This window comes from Typopeltis vanoorti, chromosome 24 (assembly GCF_054136105.1).
Source record: "Typopeltis vanoorti isolate ZY-2024b chromosome 24, IOZ_Tvanoo_1.0, whole genome shotgun sequence".
NCBI classification, from domain to species: Eukaryota; Metazoa; Arthropoda; class Arachnida; order Uropygi; family Thelyphonidae; genus Typopeltis; species Typopeltis vanoorti.
The window spans coordinates 85,040,968-85,062,695 of NC_143572.1; the positions used below are offsets into that span (position 1 = coordinate 85,040,968).

Sequence of the window (21,728 nt, forward strand, 5' to 3'; positions counted from 1 at the left end):
CCGTGTTTTTGTTTGGGCCTATTGAGTGAGGAATGAAATTTCTGAAGAGGAGTGGAAGAAGTCTGGATGTTGCATTTTTCTAAGAACTTTGGCCAATTTAGGCGAAATGGAGCTGATATGTGGCAGGGACATGTAGCCTTTTTCGCTAGTTCTATCTTTAGTATGGCGAGGAGTTGGATTGAAAAGTAACTTATTAACCGTTTGTTTCGAATAAACAGTTTGCTGAAAGGTAGTAAGAAGAAACTGAAGCTCCTTTTATATTTTGTTTTGTTTGTATAAATAAACAAAAATCTGGTTTAGCCATGGTAACCCATTATCGCCTATACTAGCTAATCTATATTTGGAATGTTTAGAAGAAAAACCATCTCCTCCTTTCCTTTAATGGAAGAGAGATAGCGATGCTTAATCTTAATCTGGAGCCACGATCCTGAATCTCCAGATCCTTGATAAACTCGGTTAACACCCGAAAATCAGATTTACTGTTGAATTGGAGATTGGCTCTCTCCCATTCCTGGGTGTCAAATGCACCTGTGTTTCTGAGAAATTAAAAATCTCAATTTATTTATTTACAAGAAACCAACTCGCACCGACAGACATCTCCGTGCACAGTCCCATCGCTATCCACCTCAAAAACTTGGTGTTATCTCTACGCTAAGCAAATATTCTCGCTCACTCCTGTGTGAAGAAGATATTAACAAAGAGCTTCAGTTTCTTCTTACTACCTTTCATTAAAATATTTATTTGAAACAAACAATAAGTTACTTTTCAGTCCACCTCCTTGCCATACTGAAAATAGAAATAGTGAAAAAAAAAAAAGGCGCTACATGTCCCCGTATATCGCTCCGTTTCACCAAAACTGGTGAAAGTTCTTAAAAAGCGCGACATCTGGACTTCTTTTACTCCTCTTCAGAAACTCCATTCCTTTCTTAGTATGCCCAAAAATATAACATGGCCACTGAAATATCTCTGCGTTTACCGAATTTGGTGCAACTGCAATAAACCTTATTTTAACCAGACGGAAAAATCCATCGAATTATGTCTTGAAGAACATAAGAGACACCTTATGCGGCAGAATAAGTCCTAGTGCCCTGTTGAATTCGTCCTGCATGTAAAAAAAAGTCAGTGTAAGGGTGTCCTTAATTGATCTCAAGGATGAGTGCCCATACTCGTCTAGTGCTTCTGCCATCTCTATACTATTCATAGCAAAAAACAACTTGTATTGTTTGCTAAATGTTATTATCAGGCACACCATTTATTACAGTATATTTAATGCATATCCACATTTAATAAAGGCTAATGTTAATTTTTTTTTAAGTTAGATATGGTAGAAACATCCTTGCCTGCTTCCCTATATGGGAATAAAAAGGTGTTAACTAATTTCTTAGCTGATTTAATTTTTTCTAGTCACTTTAGCACCCATTGAAGGAGACACCCTGATGCGACTCATTCTCAGCTTACTGTGTTGAGCTGGTCCTGGCTTCCCGTTTCGTGTTGCCACCAGAAATAAAGCCTGAAATTCAAGTTCCCCTATATTTTGTACTGGTAACAAACGGTTGCTGGCAGGAAAATGCGGCCAACCACACTATTCATCGCACGCAGGCAAAGTCTTACTATTATGGATGTCGTGGGTTGTATATTAGCCGTCGGTTTCCATACAAAGGAATATTCAATTCAAACACAAGCAGCACAGCATCCAACATTGAAAAATTTCTTATTTACTTCAAAATGAATGCGTGCACATCATGAACAACAATGAATAACTTCCTAAGGCAGATAGTTACCAACCACATGGTCAGAAATGACCAGTACATGTGATAACGCTGACTTAACAGCGTTATCAAACGTTTACTCGGGAAACGTGGAGGATCACGTTTTGTGATTGCAGGAACATTTCTCTGTAGTTCTTGGAGTCTACATAGTATTGGTCAACGTCGTTTCCTAGTTGTTGGATAGATTTAGCCTCTTTCACTAAAGCTGTGTTTTATGGTTTCAGAGGCAGTGGAATTGGGAGCACAATCTACCATGTCGTTTATCAGTTGCCAGATGTTCTTAGTGTTGTTTTGCGCAGTGGTCAATTTGTCTCTGTAGTAATTTTATTTTGCATTTCTTATTTGAGTTGTATGGGGATTCCTTGTTATCTTATATTCGGTTTTTAAAGTTGCATTATTTGAATATCACTTTAATTGTTTCTATAGAATGTATTTTCTGTGTATATCTAGGATTATGTTTTTTGTTCTCCAAGGTTTTGGCTTGTTCTTTGAACGAATTCTGGCTTTCTTATATATTTGATACAGTGAAAATTTAATGTTGTTGTATAAGGTATGTATTGAATCTGGTGACGGCATGTGTTTCCAGTTGATTTTTGTTATTTCGTAGTTGACTATTTCTTCGTCTATTATTGTTTTGTGTTGCATTTCATATGTGCAACATTGCATGGATGTCATCTTCGTGTGAAGGTTTTAGAGCTGTGAAGTAATTGTCTGCTACTTTGCACGTTATGACTCCTGCACTATTTTGCAGTACCTGAATTGTTTATATGATCTAAGCAGTGAATGATTTCCCACTATTTCTTCTTTTGCATGATGTTATGGTTAGTATTATGTTATACATAGATAGCGTATCTTGGTATTTTTTATTGTCGTCGTTTACAATATTTATGTTTTATTATCAGTTATCATTGGGTATTCAGTTCAGCATAATTTCGTGCAAGAATTTTATTACATTTAAGTTTGGTGGCCTGTAAAGAGCATTTAATTTTATGGGATTGTCGATTGGTGGCATTAATGATTTCGATGCAAAAGGTTTCAGCATGTTCAAACTAATAAGCAGTTTCTTTTGCTATTAATTTATGTTGGATGAATATTAATATTCCACCCCCCTTTTTGTTTGGCGGCATGATCTATGTTGTTGGAAGCCTGGAATTTGGAAAGATGTTGCTTCATCATTAGTAACTAATACTTCTGTTAGGAATACTTCTGTGATATATCAATCACAGTGGTGTAATTCTTCAGATAAGGAAGTAACCAATGTCCTTTAATGCTGCTGATATTAATATGCAGAATGGAGAGACCTCTCTTTTGTTTTGTGTTTTCATGCATCCAGCGAGTTAAAAAAAATACAATCGCTGTTGCATTCTGGTGTTATTATATTTATCTGATTATTCACATTCATTTTTGCTGTGTTCAGGTCTTTTTAATCTAATTAGTTGTCTCATTTTCACTGTAGTAGTTTATCTATGTCTTCTGAGCTTTTGATTTGTTTCGACTTGGCACTTTTTTGACTTCAAGAATATCTTATTGCTAATTCACAGAAATTGGCAATTTTTTTACTGTTTGCTTTTCTTGCTAGGTCCAACAGATTCTGGTTAAATACTCATATTAAGATTGGTGTATTGTCTTCTGATGCGTTCTTGGCAGCTAGGTTGTTTTTTTTATTTCAGTCAGCTGGCTTTTATGAGATTACCTCTTGTTGATTTGTTTGTAAGAGGAACTATGACTGGTGCTGCTGTGGGTTGTTCCTTGCAAGTCTTGTTCTTCTTGGGAATCTGATTGCATTCTGAATATCATTATGCTGTAGGGGGATGTTAATTTCATGGCCTAATTTTATAACTATGTCTCTGAAGGTTTTTGTAGATACAGTTTCAGGAAGACTGTCTATGACAAGATCTTCATGTTGTTGCCGATTTAAAAGTTCGCATTGTAGTTTTAGGGAATTCAGTTCTTGACAGAATTCGGATGTCTCTCATCAAATTGCATTGCCTTTTATTACATTAACACTAATTTTGATGTCTTTTACCATTTATAAGACTGCTTCAACTGCTAAATATTTTTTTTAAAAAAACTAATCCTCATATTCGCTATTTTTTATTTTTTTTTGTTTGTTTGTTCTGCTTATCAAAGAGTTCTTGGACACGATCTAAAGCTAGCTTTTAGTTTCTCGACTATTTTCTATTAGTATATTTAAAAAAAATGGGGTGTTTAAGGGTCAAAGCTGTATAACTGAGAGGAGACCTCCATATAGCTTTTAAAGGAATGCGGAGAACCGACCAGGGCTTCTGACCTAATGTCCAATCCTCACCTTCTCGTGGTGCACCCTGTTGGGTATCTATCTGGATACTGAACGAACAACGATGGGCTGGCAATTTGGGATTTAGCCGACCAAATTGTATTGTTTTTGGTTAAACCAAAATAAAAAATGATGGTACAACATGACAAAATTTCATGCCGGCTGAGGTGTCGCCCGGTTAAACAAGCCCCCATTGTTTTTGCCAAGGAACCAGGTGAACAGCGAAAAGTCAGCCACTGGAACAAATCTGAAAACACACCCCAACTCAACATCACCAGAGTTAAAGATCGGTACTAGCAACATAAGAAGCCTGAATTGGCAAAAAAATGGAGCTAGCTGAGGAATTAGTTAAGTACCAGATCGACATAATAGGGGTGACTGAAACAAAAAAGACAAACTAGTTAGATCTTTCTGAGCAATAAATATAAAATGTTATATTCAGGCAATGACAATCAAGGAAAAGGAGTAGCCATAGTATTCAACACAAAATACGAGCCTAATCTTCTTGAATGGCAGGCAGTGTCAAGTAGAGTGATGTGGGCAAATATGAGAATGGGGAACTGGACAATGAGATTTATTTGTCCCTGTGGTCCCACAGAAGGTTCTATTAAGGTAGAAGTGGAGGAATTTTTTGATGCTTTAGAAAAAGTAACTGACCCAATGAAAAAGGAAAAGGTGGTTCTTGTTGGGGATCTGAATAGCAGAGTAGGAAATGATTGTCAGATATACAAAAATAGTTTGGGAAAATTTGGAGAAAAGAGCAAAGCTAATAATTTTGGCAAATACCTGTTTGAGTTCTGCTCAGAACATGGACTGGTTATTACTAACACCATGTTCCAACATAAAAATGTGCACAAATTCACATAGAGAGAAGAGGCACGGAATATGAAAAGCCTCATTGATTATCTTATTGTTGATAGTGATGTTTTCTCCCTGCAGGACACCAGAGTGTACAGAGCATTTGAAATTGGAAACAATCACTGTTTAGTCTTGAGCAGGATAAAATTGAATTTCATATTGAAAAGAATAACATGTAAGAAAGTTTTAAAGCAAATAAAAGTTGAGCAGCTCTCAGATGTGAGCTGTAGACTAACATATACAAAGATTATTGAACAAAAAGTGAAAGAGTTTGAGAATAGGAACCAAAATTTGGAGATTCAGTGGCAAGCCTTGAAGAAAACCCTGATTGCTTTAGCCAGAGAAGCATGTGGTGAGGTTGTCTGCAAGGATAGAAAAATCAGGACTCCATGGTGGACACAGGAAGTTAAAGAGGCAGTGAAGGAAAAGAAGAAAGCATATCAAAAGTTTCTGGCAAATGTCAGCTTTGCAGGAAAAACTGTGTAAAACTAGCTAAACAAAAGTCATGGGAGGACTTTAGCAAGAACATAGAAAATAAATATCAAGAAGGTGGTAAGATATTCTGGAGGTTGTTGAAGAAGCTTAGAAATTATTATTATTATTCAGGCCTCCATGGAGTCAAAAGACTCATCGTGGGAGGTCCTTCCTAAGAACAAAGTCCCTCAAGACTCATCGAGGGGAGGTTCCCCCTAAGAAACACAAAGTCTATCATACCACTCCTTAAACTCATTGACCGTTCTCGTCCTCACCACTCTATCAGGCAATGCATTCCACGGCTCAACCACCCTCCATGCAAAGAAACCACTCCTCACCCTCATGCTCACAGTTTCCTTTCGTAACTTCCAGGGATGACCTCTTGTCATCACTCCTTCCCACTGTTCAACCAAGTGAAAGAACTCCCCAGTGTCAACCCTGTAACCACCTCTCAACAGTTTAAAAGTCTCAATCATATCACCTCTCCTTCATCTATATGCCAAACTCTGCAGTCCACATTCCCTCACCGATTCTCATAACTATCCTTGTACAGTCCTGAGACCATCTTTTACACAGTTAATTTATCCCCTTCAAATCCTGGGGACCAAATCTGAGAACAATAATCCAAGTGTGGTCTGATCAGAGACTTATACAACAGAATGATAACCCTCTTATCTCTGCAGGTCAGTGTCCTTCTCATAATTGCAGCAATCCTCTGTGTTACCTTCACCACCTTTGCAATATGTCCCCTAAACTTCAGGTTTCTATCAATCATCAACCCCAGATCTCTTGTCTCCCCAACTTCCTCCAGTATAACTCCTCCCATAGAGTATGCAGCATCCCATCGATGTTTCCCAAACCTCAAGACCTTACATTTTGCTGCATTAAACTGACACCCCATTCATTTGCCCATCTATCTAGCTTATTCAAATCCTCTTGCAGGGCTACCACATCTGCACTATTACTAATAATCCTTCCCAGCTTCGCATCATCCGCAAACAACTGAGTATCCCCTTGCAATCCACTGGCAATGTCATTGATATAAATGTTAAACAATATAGGTCTTAGAACTGAGCCCTGTGGGACCCCACTTGTAACCTTCTGTCTCCTTGAAACTGCTCCACCATACACAACTCTCTGATACCTATCAGACAGCCAATCCTGAATCCAGTTGACCAGTCTGACATCCAGACCCATGTGTTGCAACTTAAATATCAGTTTATCATGTGGCACCCTGTCAAATGCCTTTGCTAAGTCTAAGAAAATTGCAGTATATGCCTTTCCCTCATCTAATGTTCTTGTAACTTTATTATAAAAGGCTAGCATATTGCTAAAACAAGAGTGCCCTTTCACAAATCCATGTTGACTCTCACAGATAACATTACCCTCATCTGCCCAGTGCTGTATACGGTCCCTCACTACTTTCTCCTAGATCTTAACAACTACTGATGACACACAGACTGGCCTATAATTAGACACTTCCAGTCTGTTACCACCCTTATGCAATGGCACTATTTACCTTCCTTCCATTCCCTGGGCACCTTTGCCGAAACCAGACTTTCATTTGAATTGTAAGTCGGCAGTTAGAATTGAAGGATGTACAGGAAGATGGTTTAATGTTAAATCTGGTGTGAGACAAGGCTGTACATTATCCCCTCCAATATAGATAATGGATCACATTATGAAGGAAAGTGGTATTAAACATGATATCAAAATCGGAGATGTTAATGTCAGCTCTTTCCTTTATGCGGTTGATGTTATACTTCTGAATAAATCCGCTACAAGTTTGCAAGATTCTCTGACTAAATGGAGGAAAGAGTGCTGTAAAAGGAGTTAGAGATGATATAGGTGACATGAAAACAGGAGAAACAGATATCCTTGAAGTATGGAGTAATTACTTCAAAAAATTGCTAAATGAAACAAGCAGTGGTAGCACAGTGGTAAAAAAACACTCAACAGGCATACAGTCAGGAATCCATATCCATACTTGTAGTAGAAAAAGCCATCAAAGGCTTGAAATGTGGAAAGGCAGCAGGAGTAGATGATATTCGACCAGAAATGCTGAAGTATGGTGGTATAAAAGTCTTACAGTGGCTGCACTGCATAGTTCAGAAAGCCTGGACAGAGGGACGAAGTCCCGATGATTGCAGTAAAGCTCTAATAGTGCCCATATATAAAAAGGGAAATAAAACAATGTGAGAATTACAGAGGTATTTCCCTACTGAGTGTTCCTGGCAAGATCTATGCAAGTATACTTGAGAAACGGTTGAGAAGAATTGTGGAAGAAAAGCTTGTTGAAGAACAAGCTGGATTCAGGCCAAATAGAGACTGTCAGGATCAGATCTTCACTTTACGACAAATAGTCGAGAAAGCATGGGAATATAACAAAGATTTATATTTAAGTTTTGTTGATCTGGAAAAGGCATTTGACAAGGTGCCAAGAGAGAAGCTACAGTTATATGAGGTCAATAGGGCATTATATCAAGCAATACTTAGTCTGTATTTGAATTGTAAGTCGGCAGTTAGAATTGAAGGATCTACAGGAAGATGGTTTAATGTTAAATCTGGTGTGAGACAAGGATGTACATTATCCCCTCCCATATAGATAATGGATCACATAATGTATCCATTATCTATATGGATCATATTATGAAGGAAAGTGGTATTAAGCATGATATCAAAATTGGAGATGTTAATGTCTGCTCTTTCCTTTATGCGGTTGATGTTATACTTCTGAATAAATCCGCTATAAGTTTGCAAGATTCTCTAACTAAATTGAATAACTGTTGTAATAGATATGGTATGAAGGTCAGCATTACAAAGACAATGAAACTAGGTAGAATTGTTGGAAATGTCAACTGTGTTGTGGATGGGGAACTTGTGGAGCAACTAAAACATTTCAGCTACTTAGGCACGATTTTTAGTTTAGATGGTAAATTAAATATGGAAATAGACAACAGAATCAACAAAGCTGGTATGGTAGGAAGTCAATTGAATAAATTCATATGGAATAAGAGAGAAATTAGTCGGAACACTAAATTAGCTGTATACAAGACAGTGTTCAAACCAGTTTTAACTTATGGATCTGAGAGCTGGGTCAGAAGTAAAACACTTGACCAAAGACTAGAGATTGCAGCCTGAGAAAGATTAGAGGCATGAACAGATGGCATCAATGGAAGTATCATATTAAAAACGAGGATATTAAGAAAGAACTTGACATTGTCAGCATCCAGGAATGCATTAGCAGAGCTAATCTCAGGTGGTATGGTCACTTAAACAGAATGGGCGAGGAAAGATTAGCAAAACAAGTGTTCCCTGCCAGGTTGGCAGCAAAATGACCCAGAGGAAGACCAAGATATAGGTTGATTAATATGGTACAATGTGCCTTAGACGATAGAAATATAAGATGTGATAATGATAATATTGGCGTCTTGACAAGTAATAGACTGATTTCGAGGAAAACTGTAGATAGGAAGTTAGTAGTTATGTAAATTTTTCATGTAGTACTATCATATCCTGTACACCCCTTGAGGGCACATGTCAGGAATTTGATGAAGAATTCAAATTAAGGGATTCACCTGTATTTTTTTGCCTGTTCACTTTATAGTTTGGTGCGTCTGTGATATAATCACCTGAGCCGTGTTTGGCAGCTTTTCTTTGTTCTCTTTGCAGGATAAGTACTTTCATCCCTAGTTTGCATTAGATTGACGTTGCCAGGTTGTTTTGGAAAGGCAGGAACTTGATAGAGTGAAGATTCCTTAGGCATTTCCTACAGATTACAGTGGTGCCTCACAATTCGACACTAATCTGTCGGCGAACTAATGTTGAATTGCAGGATAATATTTCCGATATACATCTATGGAAAATTGATTAATTCGTTGTCGGACCCCCATTGCACTCCCCCCTATCTGGTGAATGGGACAGAAATACACCATATTATTTACTTTACTTTACATATTTTACTTTTGTTTAACACACTAAATTACAAATAATTTTTAATGATGGTATTTAAAATGGTTCCTAATGTCTTTTTTTTATTTTTGAGGTTTTTGAAATCAACCACTGAATTTTAAATGCTCATTTTTAAAAAATAAAAAAAAAAAAAGAAAGAAAACTGTTATGCAAATAGATAAGGTTTAATCTACAAAAAATGAGTAAAGTTCATTCTATTAAATTCATTATTCACTAAGTGAGAAAATTTATTCATATTATTGTAATTTTAACAACAGATGATTTCTCGTCATCCCTCTAAAAGACGACATGCGATTCTGATATGAAAAGGACACAGCTTTACAACTCTGATACTTAAAGGAATATTATCTTGTTGGATCAGTTGTAACTATATATGCAATTACTTCATTTCCCTACAAGAAACAGATGCTGGCAATGAAAAGGAAATAATCAGTTGGCATTTGAAGAAAACAAATATCTTAATACGTGTTAAGGAAAGTAAAACAAACTATGACATGAAATGAGCTGCATAGATGAATGAAAACCCCAAAGCATTCTATCGCCATAAAGTAAGATGAAAGTCTGTAATGAAAAATAGATCTTAAAAATTTTGCTGGTATGATGGTAGAAAAAACTTAAGGAAAGAATTAAATTAGTGAGTGATTATTTTTCCAATGTTCTTCACCAGGCTGCATGTAAATCAGTAGCTCATGTGGCAGGCATGGACAACACTGAGTAGATAAAATGGAGGTGCTTGAGGTGTTGAAAAATCTCAATAGGAAATTTTGTGGAAATAGATTGGATCTGGGGGCATATATGCATGAATATGCAAGAAAAATATTCTTACTTTCGTTCATGCTGTTTACCTAAAATTCAGCTCTGGAAGAGTGTTAGCAAAGTGAAAGCAAGGAAGTACTAATACCTGTTGTAGTGATTATAGTTTTAGAATAAGATGGTTAAATCAGAATTTGAAATGGGCTGATAATGATGTGATACTTTATGGATGAAGAACATGGCTTGTACCGGAGTGACGGCCAAGTTGGATAAAAGAGAAATCATAAACTACAGTACTGCAGTTCTTTGCTCAAGCATTTCGTAGGATATCAAATGTTAATGTTTCATGCACAGTATAATGCAGAACTGACACTATTATTCCTCCAGTCTACTTCAAAATTATTAGAACAACAGCCACTGCTAATAAATATTCTTTTACAGTCCATCTTGACACTCAACAAACTAACTTCACTGCCTCTTCTTTCATTCCATCTGCTTCTGTCCTTTGGAAACAATCTCGCTCACTATGACTTCCCTAAAGATTAAAACCCTCAGCTGTGATGCATCATTTGCATCAGTAAACTGATGCAAATGATGATGAATTTGTGGCTGAAATCAAAGAAGTGTACATCAAATATTAAGCACTGGATATTATTTAATAATATCCATTAATAATAATATTATTAAATATTAAGCACTGTGTTCTTCTGGATGTAATAAAGAAGAGCACAGTGGTGTATCCAGTGCTCTTCTTGATTAGTCTATTGTTTATTTACTACATTAATAATAGCAAAGATACCAAAGTCAGAGATATTCAGTTATAGTAATGCTGACAAATAAACTAGGCATAAAATTCATTGAAGATTACTTGAATAAGCTGACATTGTAGGCAAAGGATAGCAGTTTTTTAATGTATGTAGAAAAGGTAGTTATGTTTGAATTGAAAAAGTTTCAATCTGCATATTACACTGATGAAATTTAAATTCTTAGAATTAATGAGAGCATGGATATCGTCATCAATTAGATAAGGATATCTCTGAAAGTCTGTGGTTCAGGCTTTCAGAGATAATCTTAGAAAAATTGGGAAAACCGCACATCAAATCAAATGGGTGCTTAAAAGCATTTTGACTAGTACGAATAAGTAATTATTATCCTCTTTATGATGCTTTGATGCATGCAAATATATAATTTTGTGTTCGGATTTTGTCAATGGGTTTCTTGAGGATGTAGTAATGGTTGAGAGCATTCAATGGCAGTTCCTCTGGAGATGCTTTCAGGTTTGTGGAAGAAATTCCTAAGGCAGAGTTGTAACAGATCACCGTTTTAAGTGGAGTAACAGTGTAGTTAGTACAGATGTAAGGTTTAGATTGTTTTGTCACGAGTGGCAAATGATGGAATCGGATGCATGAAGTGGTTGCCAATTAAATTTAAATCCGATAGAATTTTTTATCTGATCCGTAAATGAAAGGCCACAAGACACAGCACATTTGCGCAATGTGTCGGCGAGAGGAATAGAAGAAAGGAGGAAATTGTTCACATGTTGTGTGAACAGCTGAGGGTTTTAATCTTTAGGGAAGTCATAGTGAGCAAGATTGTTTCCAAAGGACAGAAGCAGATGGAATGAAAGAAGAGGCAGTGAAGTTGGTTTGTTGAGTGTCAAGATGGACTGTAAAAGAATATTTATTAGCAGTGGCTGTTGTTCTAATGATTTTGAAGTAGACTGGAGGAATAATAGTGTCAATTCTGCATTACACTGTGCATGAAAGTATCTGTAGTAGAGGCACAGGGCAGAAACTGAACATTTATGAGAGGCGATTGAAGTGGTTGTAGAGTATTGTCTTGTGCAAAAAAAACAAACAAACAAAAAACACCGAGTATTTTGGAGGCTGCAGAAGCTGTAGTTGAAATGTGGTTGTGCCAGGAAAGACTGGATGTACAATTCAGTCCAAGAAGAAAAATCTGATCATGTTTGGATATCTCAATATTACTGAAGGTAAGAGGAAATGATGCAAGCACTTTCCTGTGAGAGATCAGACAGAACTGAGTTTTGGTGGCATTAAAACTTACAAGCTTGCCCCACTGGAATATAGTTATGAGTTAAGAGTTCAGGTCACTGCTCATGATAGACATTGAGGATTGAGTTGGGGTTTTAAGTCATTCTAGCTAAGACGACCGTATGTTTGTTACACATGGTTTATATTGCTGTTTAGGCCATGGATGTTTGGTGAAGCAGATGTGAAAACTTTTTTGTTTTGGTAATAATTAGTGTTATGTGTTGTTTATTTGGATTTTTTATAAAAATCCACCAATCCAAAAAATAAAAAAATATTTTCATTTACAAAAAGAAAATAAAAACACATTGAATATTAACATTTATTAAATGTGGATATGCACTAAATATATTGTAATAAATACTGCAACTTTTAATAACATTTTGCAAGAACTGGAACTTGTTTTTTACTATGCATAGTATAGAGTGGGTGAAAGCACTAGATGAGCCAGGCACTCATCCAGGGTGATTGTTTCAGAGGGTGTTCTTACAGTACTGACTTTTTTTTCTTTACATGCAGGACTCATTCAACAGGCATGGTTCGACAGAGCACTAGCTCTTGTACTGCTGTATGTGACGTCTCTTTTTTGTTCAAGACATAATTCAATGGATTTTTCCATTTGGCCAAAATGAGGTTTATTGCAGTTGCAGCAAATTCTTTAAGCATCAGGATATTTCAGGTTGTCATGTTTGTGTAGTATAGAGCTGGTGGAAATACTAGAGAAGCAGAACATTAGCCTTGGGTGTTGGTTTAGAGGGAGAGCCCTTATTACATTACTGATTTCTTTTTATACTTGCAGCACACATTCGTCAGTTAGGATGTCAGGTGCGCACGTGTATCCGTCTCTGTTTGTAAATCATCAAATTGTTGACTGCTAAACCACCAATAATGTGTACCTCTTTCTTATGGAGGTAAGTATATTCACCAGCTCTACACCACAATTATGACTTTATTTGACTTTACAAATCAAAGAAGAATGTATATTCATTTGTATTTCTTTAAGTATTTATTTTTATTTTATTTTTTTTATCTTTTATGTCTTAACAAATTTTTGGTTCAATAAATTTTTTAATTTCAGAATGTTACTCCTGGAACAGAATTATAAATAACTACTCTTGTAGAAAGGCTTATGTTGGTTATACATGATTACTAAATAACTGAAGGAATTCGCAACGTATACTAGAATTTAAATTAAATTAAACTTTAATATATATATTTCAGTAACGTCGCACCGCCATTTTCATGGGAACTTAAGATAAAGACACGTGCATGCAGGCACAACAGACAGCAAATGAGGACGAAGCGTGGAAGCTAATGTTTTTCCTAAAGTCCTGGTGGTGCCCCCGGCAGGCTATATTAGGTGTTCTTGCCCATTGGGCTGATGTACGTCTCCAAAATTTGGGGTAGTCTCAAGCATCCAAATTTGTTTAGGTTTTGGCATTATTCATAAGACTGAGGCTGATTCCATGAATAGTCTTTCAAATTTGAACTTGCTGTGATGTGTTATTGTGACTTTCTTCTACCATATTCTGTGGCATGTATCCAGAGCATGGTCTGCAAGCCCAGAGTGGCTGTACTGGTGAAACTGGATGTAGTCCTTGTGTTCTGATATTCGCTGTTTGGCCAAAATAGGACAGCTTACATATGCAAGGGACCTGGTATACACCAGGTAGGTCTTGGGGAAGTGGTTAGTCTTTAGTGGAGCGGTTAAGGGATGCCAGTTTTCTGTATGGTCTGTAACAAGAGGTCAAGTCATTGTTTTTTTTAGGATTTTGGTAATTTTTTCTGAAGTGCCGTAGCTGTAGGGAGAGGTGATGAATTTAGAGTAATCTTTGTTGTGAAGGGGGTGGGACAGGGTTGTGGTTTACTGGTTTGAGTATTTTTTTGGATTTTTTTTTTTTGGGGGGGGGGTAGCCATTGGCTGAGAAAGTGTTAAGGTTGTGATTTAGTTTAGTGGTTAGGGCATTGTCATTTGAACAGATTAGTTTAGCCCTGTTGTATAGTGTCTTGATAACTCCATATTGTTGTGAGGGGAAGGGGTTGTTTGTGAATGTATCTGCCTGTATGGCAGATACATGCATAATATATATGCAAATAAAATATGAAATATATAAAATATACTGAACCAAACTGACTACATGGGTAAGCTTAAGGATTTGTTATTAGATCAAGCTACTTACCTCCCTATTGAATGCAACCCCCACCAACTCACTAATTAGAAAACTCCATTGGCTCCTTAAGAAGGCCACTTCTTGGCCTGTGGAACTTACTAACAAACTAAAACCATTTAACTCTAGACCCCCCCCCATATAAATGGGCTCCCAAAAATACAAACAAAATGTGCCATTACATCCCATAATGGATGGCTTTGATTCCCCCACATATTAAACATTTAGCCAAAGTGCTCATGCGCTGTACTGGAAAGTGCTTCGTCCTCATTTGCTTTTTTTTTTGTGCCTGCTTGCACGTGTCTTTATCTTAAGATCCCATGAAGATGGCAATGTGACGTTGCCAAAATATTGGAAATATATATTAAAGTTTAATTTAAATTCTAATATACGTTGTGAATTCCTTAAGTTATGTAGTAATCAAATAACTACTGTTTTCTTTTCTAGTGGTTTGAAAGATTTCTCAGACAGTATTCAATATCTATTACTTCGTTTTACTTTTGATAAAAGAAGTAAGCCAGTAATAATTTAGTACCCACCAAAGCAGATACTTTAATCCCTAACTTTTTGTTTTGCACTCTACAATCATTTGTTCACCTGTTTGTTGACATTATTCTAAGTTTAAGAAATTCTATTCTATATTTGCACCATTTTAAAAACTATTTACATCTATGCAACAAAAAAAGAAAGTTCAATAGTGTTTTTTTTCCCAAATATGACGTCTTTTACTGCTTGGAAAGGAAAATAACTTTTGTCTTAACAATAATCTCCTTAGCAGTAGGTAAAGGCTAAAATTTGCTGTGAAAGAAAACCAACTTCTTTAGAAGTGATACTAAAGTGTCTCAAGCAGTAGTGCATTGTACGTCAGCAGTCTTGTTTTGTTTTCAATTACAGTACATTCTAAATGAAAATTCTGATATTTCTTAGTGTCTGATACAATATTCCAATATTTTTTTACATGTCTGATAAAGTTTATTTAAAATTTCTTAATTTGTAATAACCATAATTTCAATTTTATTATCAAAAACTTAAATTAAAAAAAAAAAATAGTGCATGTGTTTGCAGAAGCTTTCAGCTTTTCTTTTTTTTTGTGGGGGGGGGGGGGGGCTACCTGCCTTATTCTGTGCTTGTTTTAAACAGTTGTTTTAAAATATTCTGAAAAAAATGCTATCAAGTAGAATTTATTGCAGTAAATAAGGTTGGAACATCACTTTTTATTTTACCTTGCAATACTGCGATGTACGGAAATATGCATGCTATGCTGTTAACGTTTCTTGGATGGAAGCAGCATACATATGCTGAAATTATCAGAGACATGTCCTATATGGAATTGATTAATTTTTTTGTTTGTTTGGAAGTATTCCAACCCCCTTTATCGCTGCCAAAATCACGCATAATACATTAATTGTAAATGTCTACTTTCTTCTAATTTTGCATTTCACGCTTTTGTATTACACTTTACAATTGATATGATTAAAGATTTTCATATTATCAATAAAGCAAAGTCATCAAAGCCAGTCCATCTGTGAAGTATTCTAAGAAATTTGATTTTGAAGATGAATAAAAATAACAAATTCTGGAATAACAAAACGTATTGCCGACCAAGTGGCATTACGTTTATTAGGCAAAATTAGAAGAAATAATTAAAAATGAAAGTGATTCTCCAAGGTGATGCAGTATTTAAGTGAAGAAAGCATGCAAGGATCTCTGATTTTTGTTCTGCCATTAACAATTGTACAATAGGAGGAGAAAACAAAAATAAAATTTCTATATTTCAAGTCTATATAGTCCAGTTACAAAGCATAGAACAAGGAATTGCATTTATTGTTATAGGCAACTGAGACAGCTATGATCAAGAGATGAACTGGTTAAGTTTTCTCTTCAGTATCAAGGCTTATTGCACATTACTCTGCTTAAAAATAAACAAAAAACCTAGTTTAGACATTTTGATAATGCTTCTTGCGATAATAATTTCCTGGAATAAGTTCGCTCGCAATCTTCCTCTAAATTACTTTGCTATTTCTATTGGTTTTCGACTCTACAAGTAGCAAATCTCAGCAGAATAGCAGGTAGCAACCCATCTACAGCGCAAATGAATGCACTCACATACTTAAACATTTCATGATGATAGCATACAAACATACATACATTAAATATCGCCTAAGAATCTAACAATCAAGCTACTTAATTCTATGCTATTCACATTCAAATTAAAAATAAATTTTCCATGCACACACAGATAAATATGACAGCCAAATTTATCCATGTTCTGTCAACAGACAGTATGCATGGTGTCTAATTTTGCTGGACGGATATCCACTTCTGGCCAGGTGGGAGGATAATATATGTAGTTTTCAAAGTACACAATTTTACATAAAAATGTATGTTGGGATATTTTAGCCACTAAATGTTAAGTACATTACAAAAAAAAAAAAAAGCAAGTGGTGCACAACTTAAAATTACATCCACACGACAGAGCCGGCAATGAATGCTCTGGATGATTCTAAGAGCTGAGTAGGGTTTTCTAGCCTTTTTTTAAGCTGGTTCTCCAGATGGTCAGCCATCAGCACAGGCAAGTAGGATTTTTTTCCTTCCAGGAAATTCTGGAAGGAAAACTGACCGTAGAACTCGCACTATTTCCGTGGTTTACGATGACCTCTGAACTTCAACTCCCTGTTTACCAACACCACCAAGTTCCTAGCCTTGTCAATCTGTCAATCTCTTGGAGTACAGTTCCATCAGTTACACTGCTTGTAATTTTTTAATCCCAAAATGCATAACTTGACACTTTTCCACATTGAACTGACATCCATTATCATTTGTCCATTTGCCAAGTTTTTTAAATCATCCTTTCACGCTCTGTACATCAGCTTGGTTAATAATTGTGCTACCCAACTTTGCATCATCAGCAAGCAACTGAATATCTTTCTTCAAGACATTTCCTATATCATTTATCTACAAATTAAACAATGGTTTGAGCCTCTTCTTCTCCATACACTACTTTTTGGTATCTGTCCATGAGCTATTCTCTTACCATATCACCAATTTAATATTCATCCCCATTTGTTCTAATTTGCATACAAGCATTCCATGTGGTATCCTCTCCAAATCCAGCAGAATTCTTATTTATAAATAATGTGACTGCCAAATATTACTAAGTGGTGTTATTGCTTTGGGTATTTTCTCTGTTCATCCACTTCACACAGACTCCTGTATTATATTGAGTTCTTGCTGTCTTAATCAAATATTCCCCACTATCTTTTGATTTTTTCCACTGAATTTTTTTTTTATCATAATACTCCTTCAAGTTAATTTTCAAGTATTTTATAGCCTTCTGTCTGAAGGGTGGACACAGCTCCTTTAATCTCATGTTTCCTGCAACCGTCTGAAAGGTGGTATATCGTCTATCCTCTCATTATCCAACGTGGTTACCGAATTTATGACCCTTTCCATGGCATTACCACCACCAGTAACTGCATGAAACAGAGTTATCTCAAATTCGAGAAATGCTGTTGATTTATTCTATCCTGCTGTTTTCTCCTTCCAGTTTATGATTCCACGATTTTGAAGTATTCACACTTTTTTATTTTGCCTCTGCTACATGAAGTATTTTTGTAACTTGTAATTTCTTACCTTGCGTTACCTCATTATCTTTTCCTGTTCTTTATTAATATTATTATTCTTTTAGGCTTTAATTGATTTTGTAACCCAGAAACGGTGTTCAAGATAGCGGAGATGGAAATTTTTGAAGCTACTTCACACCCCCCAGTTAGCTCCGCAGAGATCTTGTATCAGCAAATGAAATTCATCTCCCAAACGTTCGGGTTCAAACCGATGTTCTCTACAAGATCTGAACTAGTTTCTCTTTTCCTTTCCCCGTAGGACTGCCACAAATCTAATGAAAGATTCCAGTGTAATTTGACATGTGAAAATACGATGGTAAAGATCTCAATGCCAAACTGTTAGGAAAGATTGAAAATTCACCAATCAGTACCATCTGATATTGTCAAACGGAATATTGTGTATGTTTTCATATAAGATAGCTAATAAGTTGGAGACTGGTACTTCTGAGCAATTTAACATAAAGAATTTTCTTTCTTTCACCGAAGTCTGAAGCGTTGAAAGATGTAGGTGTTTAATGTCGCGATTGAATTATACGAATATTACATCAATCAGCAAATGAGGGCTGGAAAGTTTCGAATAGTTGTATATATTTTATAATAAATGCTGATTAAAATGGTTGCCATATGGACATGATTAGCTGTATTGCATTCATTTGGATATTCTTACTTCATATTTCTTGTTACAACAACTGTAAACACTAGCAGCTTGAAAAAATGACGAAGATAATTGAAATGGTTTAAAATTCATTATGAACAAGAACGTCATATAAAGGAAATATTTGCATAAAACATTTCTCAACATTGCTTCATTTTTGTTCCATTATTTTTAACGAATTTTCATTCTCACTATTACAACGGATGGCAAAATGTGTTCAAGACTTTCTTGTGCTGCCATCTACAGTTTATTTCATGGATTGACTAGTGCAAGCTGATTTGATAAAGAAGAGAGTAAAGCTGGAAGTGCAAATATTTTCGCCATCAGTGTCTTCCAGACATCCACTTTAAATGTCCTCGATCTTGGAAATTATTGACATTCCATTCATTTACTTGGTCAGTGATTCTTGATTCTTATTCAAAAGGAATAGTTTAAGGAAAAATAGAATAAACCAGAACTTAAGAGAAATACAACGTGGTACATGTATTGGCATTGAACGAATCCGCACCATGTTTGAAAGTAGAGAACCTCTTTTATTTCATTTACATGACAGAAATGGAACATCATAACATAACACAAGACAAGAATAACAATCAGCAGAATATTTTAAAGAAATACTGTGAAAAGTACGAATGGTTTTAAATGATGCTATTTAAAATAGTTCTGAATACTTTGAGGATATTTGACCGTTCCCCTTAATATTATGCGCAGTCTTATTTTTTAAAAAAAACCAAATCATATGCAAATAACATCTATTTTGGCATTTTAAAATTGAGTAACGTTTATTGTACTGAATTTCTTATTCAATAGTAATCGTTTCCCATTCTAGTGATTTTAATAATTAAAAGTAACCCTTCAACAACTCTTTAAAAGGCCATATGCTTTCTCAAACTAAATGGACACGGTTTCACAACGCAGACAATTCAAAGGCATATTACCTTACAGTATATCAGTTTTAATCGAGTACGCATTTAGCAAATCTGCAGTGAGTATATTTTCACTGTCAAATAAGTATTGAGAAAACTATCATATTACGTAGCTTACAAGTTGCACGGGCATACGTGGTTGACATATGCTAAGAGTAACACGATTGCTTTTTTCTAACAAATGGCAAATCGAAACGAAACTCGCTAGAATGCCATCGTTTGAATGAACTAGTCCTTTTTTTTTTTCTTTTATTATTTTTTCTTTAAATAATATATCTCGTTTTGATGAAAAATTGTTATCAGAGGACAAAAGATCAAACATTTTCAATACAAAATTTTTGTTATTATACACTAATATCAAATAACAGCACCATCATATTCTGAATTCTCCACATAAATCAGTATACGGATTATGTTCGTATTAAATAAGAACTGGAATAATTTCATTGGAAATATCAAATTGCTCTTTTTCACTTGAAATAATCTTTTCATTTCTTGGGAGATTTTCTGGGAAGCGAGGATGGAGTGTTGACTTTAAGCCGTTGCGTAAAACATCAGTTTCGTCTGAAGAATGCCTGCAGTTGATTATACAAATCTAAGAGCGCAATGATTGGTGACAGAGGCCACGCAGAAAGTGACAGTGGTACTTGAGAAGCTAGGATGTCAGGCATGATCTGTGTCAATGAAATTTGTTAGTTATTTAGTTTATTACGACGCTCTTCTATTAATGACTCGATCTGACTTTAGAAAATTTTGTCATACCTTTTTGTTCCAGCGATTCATATTTCTCTGGACATACTTCTGCTTGTGGTTTTATATTGTATGCATTAGCGATTTTTTTAGACATTTCAAGGTCTGTTCGCAAGTTTTGGTTCATACCAGGGATGAATATCGGTAAATGTCCGACGATTCGGATAATATAATTTTCAGGAGTATGAAGGTTTAAAAATGGCATGGGAAAGTCTCGGCTTCTCCAAGATGTATCCATCCTATATCCTATTCAGAGAAGTTTAACACAAACGTGTTCGTCAGTACCAGACTGGCACAGCATAAACCACAGCAGTGTAAGGAACAATTGCCTAAGTAGTGTTTTGGTTGTAGCATCAATTCCATAATTCTGGCATCCTAACTACTGCCCATGTACAAATTTTGATTCGGAAAGATCATAATTACTGTTCTTTTCAGTTTTTACTTTGTTTGTCATTATTGATTATTTTGATATAAATACCTGATGATATATTAGAGTAAAATTTCATAATTAGCTACTATTGAAATCTAATAAACTAAATAAATAATAGATAGAAAATCAAGTTTAAAGAGACATTGATTATCATCATCATGTAGCTTCCTCAGTGAGAAGGTGCAGCACCATGTCCTTCTGTCCTTCTAGTTCTCTCTGATGATCGCTTTCCTTTTTGTTTCTGCATAATCCTGTGATCTTGTCCATGATCTTATATCTTCAAGCTATGTCCTTTGTTTTTTTGCTCTTGATCCTTTTCCAATAATTTTTCCTTCTAAATTTGTTAGTATCCTCTGTCCTTCTGAACCTCTCAGTGCATGTTCTGCCAAACTTATCTTTCTCTGGATCTTTTCCTGTAATAAAGATCTGTGTGTTCTCATTCTTTGTAGGACATCTGTATTTGTCACATGTTCTGTCCATGGGATTTTCAGAGTTCTCCTATAGCACCACATTGCAAAAGCCATTATCTGTTGTCTTATTCTCTCCTTGAATATCCAAGTCTCACTTCCATATGTGAAAATTGGTCACACTAATGTTCTTATCAGTCTTTTCTTTGTCTCAATTCTTACAGAACTTCTGACAGATCTTTATTTTTCCAGAATTTAGCTATGGCTGTTCTTATTTTTATTTCTTTATCTTGCTTTCCATCTGCAGTAAAGTAGGTGCCTAAATATTTGTATTCTGTTATGTTCAATTTTCATATTGTTTATGAATATTTCTGTGCTCGGATCTGCTTTCTTTTGAGATTTTCATGAATTTGGTCTTTTCTGCATTTTTATCTAATCCAAATTCTTTACCTTCTTCAATTAGCAGCTGTAATAATTTGATTAATTTGTTTCTATTTTCTGCTATTAGAATGATACCATCAGCATATCTAAGATTGTTGTATTTTATACCATTGATACTAATTCCTATTTTTTGTTTTTCAATCTTTTTCATCACT

General features: G+C 35.5%; 1 protein-coding gene across 2 annotated transcripts in view; it reads left to right on the plus strand.

The window, feature by feature from the left end:
* LOC150093514 (uncharacterized) overlaps positions 1-21,728 on the plus strand; it is a 47,254-nt gene that overhangs the window by 14,848 nt on the left and 10,678 nt on the right. Inside the window, exon 2 of one of the 2 annotated variants that reach the window (XR_016550417.1) lies at positions 12,973-13,071. The exons of the other annotated variant lie outside the window; for it this stretch is intronic. The gene's annotated coding sequence lies outside the window, so the exon portion shown is untranslated. Of the gene's footprint in view, positions 1-12,972; positions 13,072-21,728 lie in introns of those variants that run through there. 2 annotated transcript variants of the gene reach the window in all.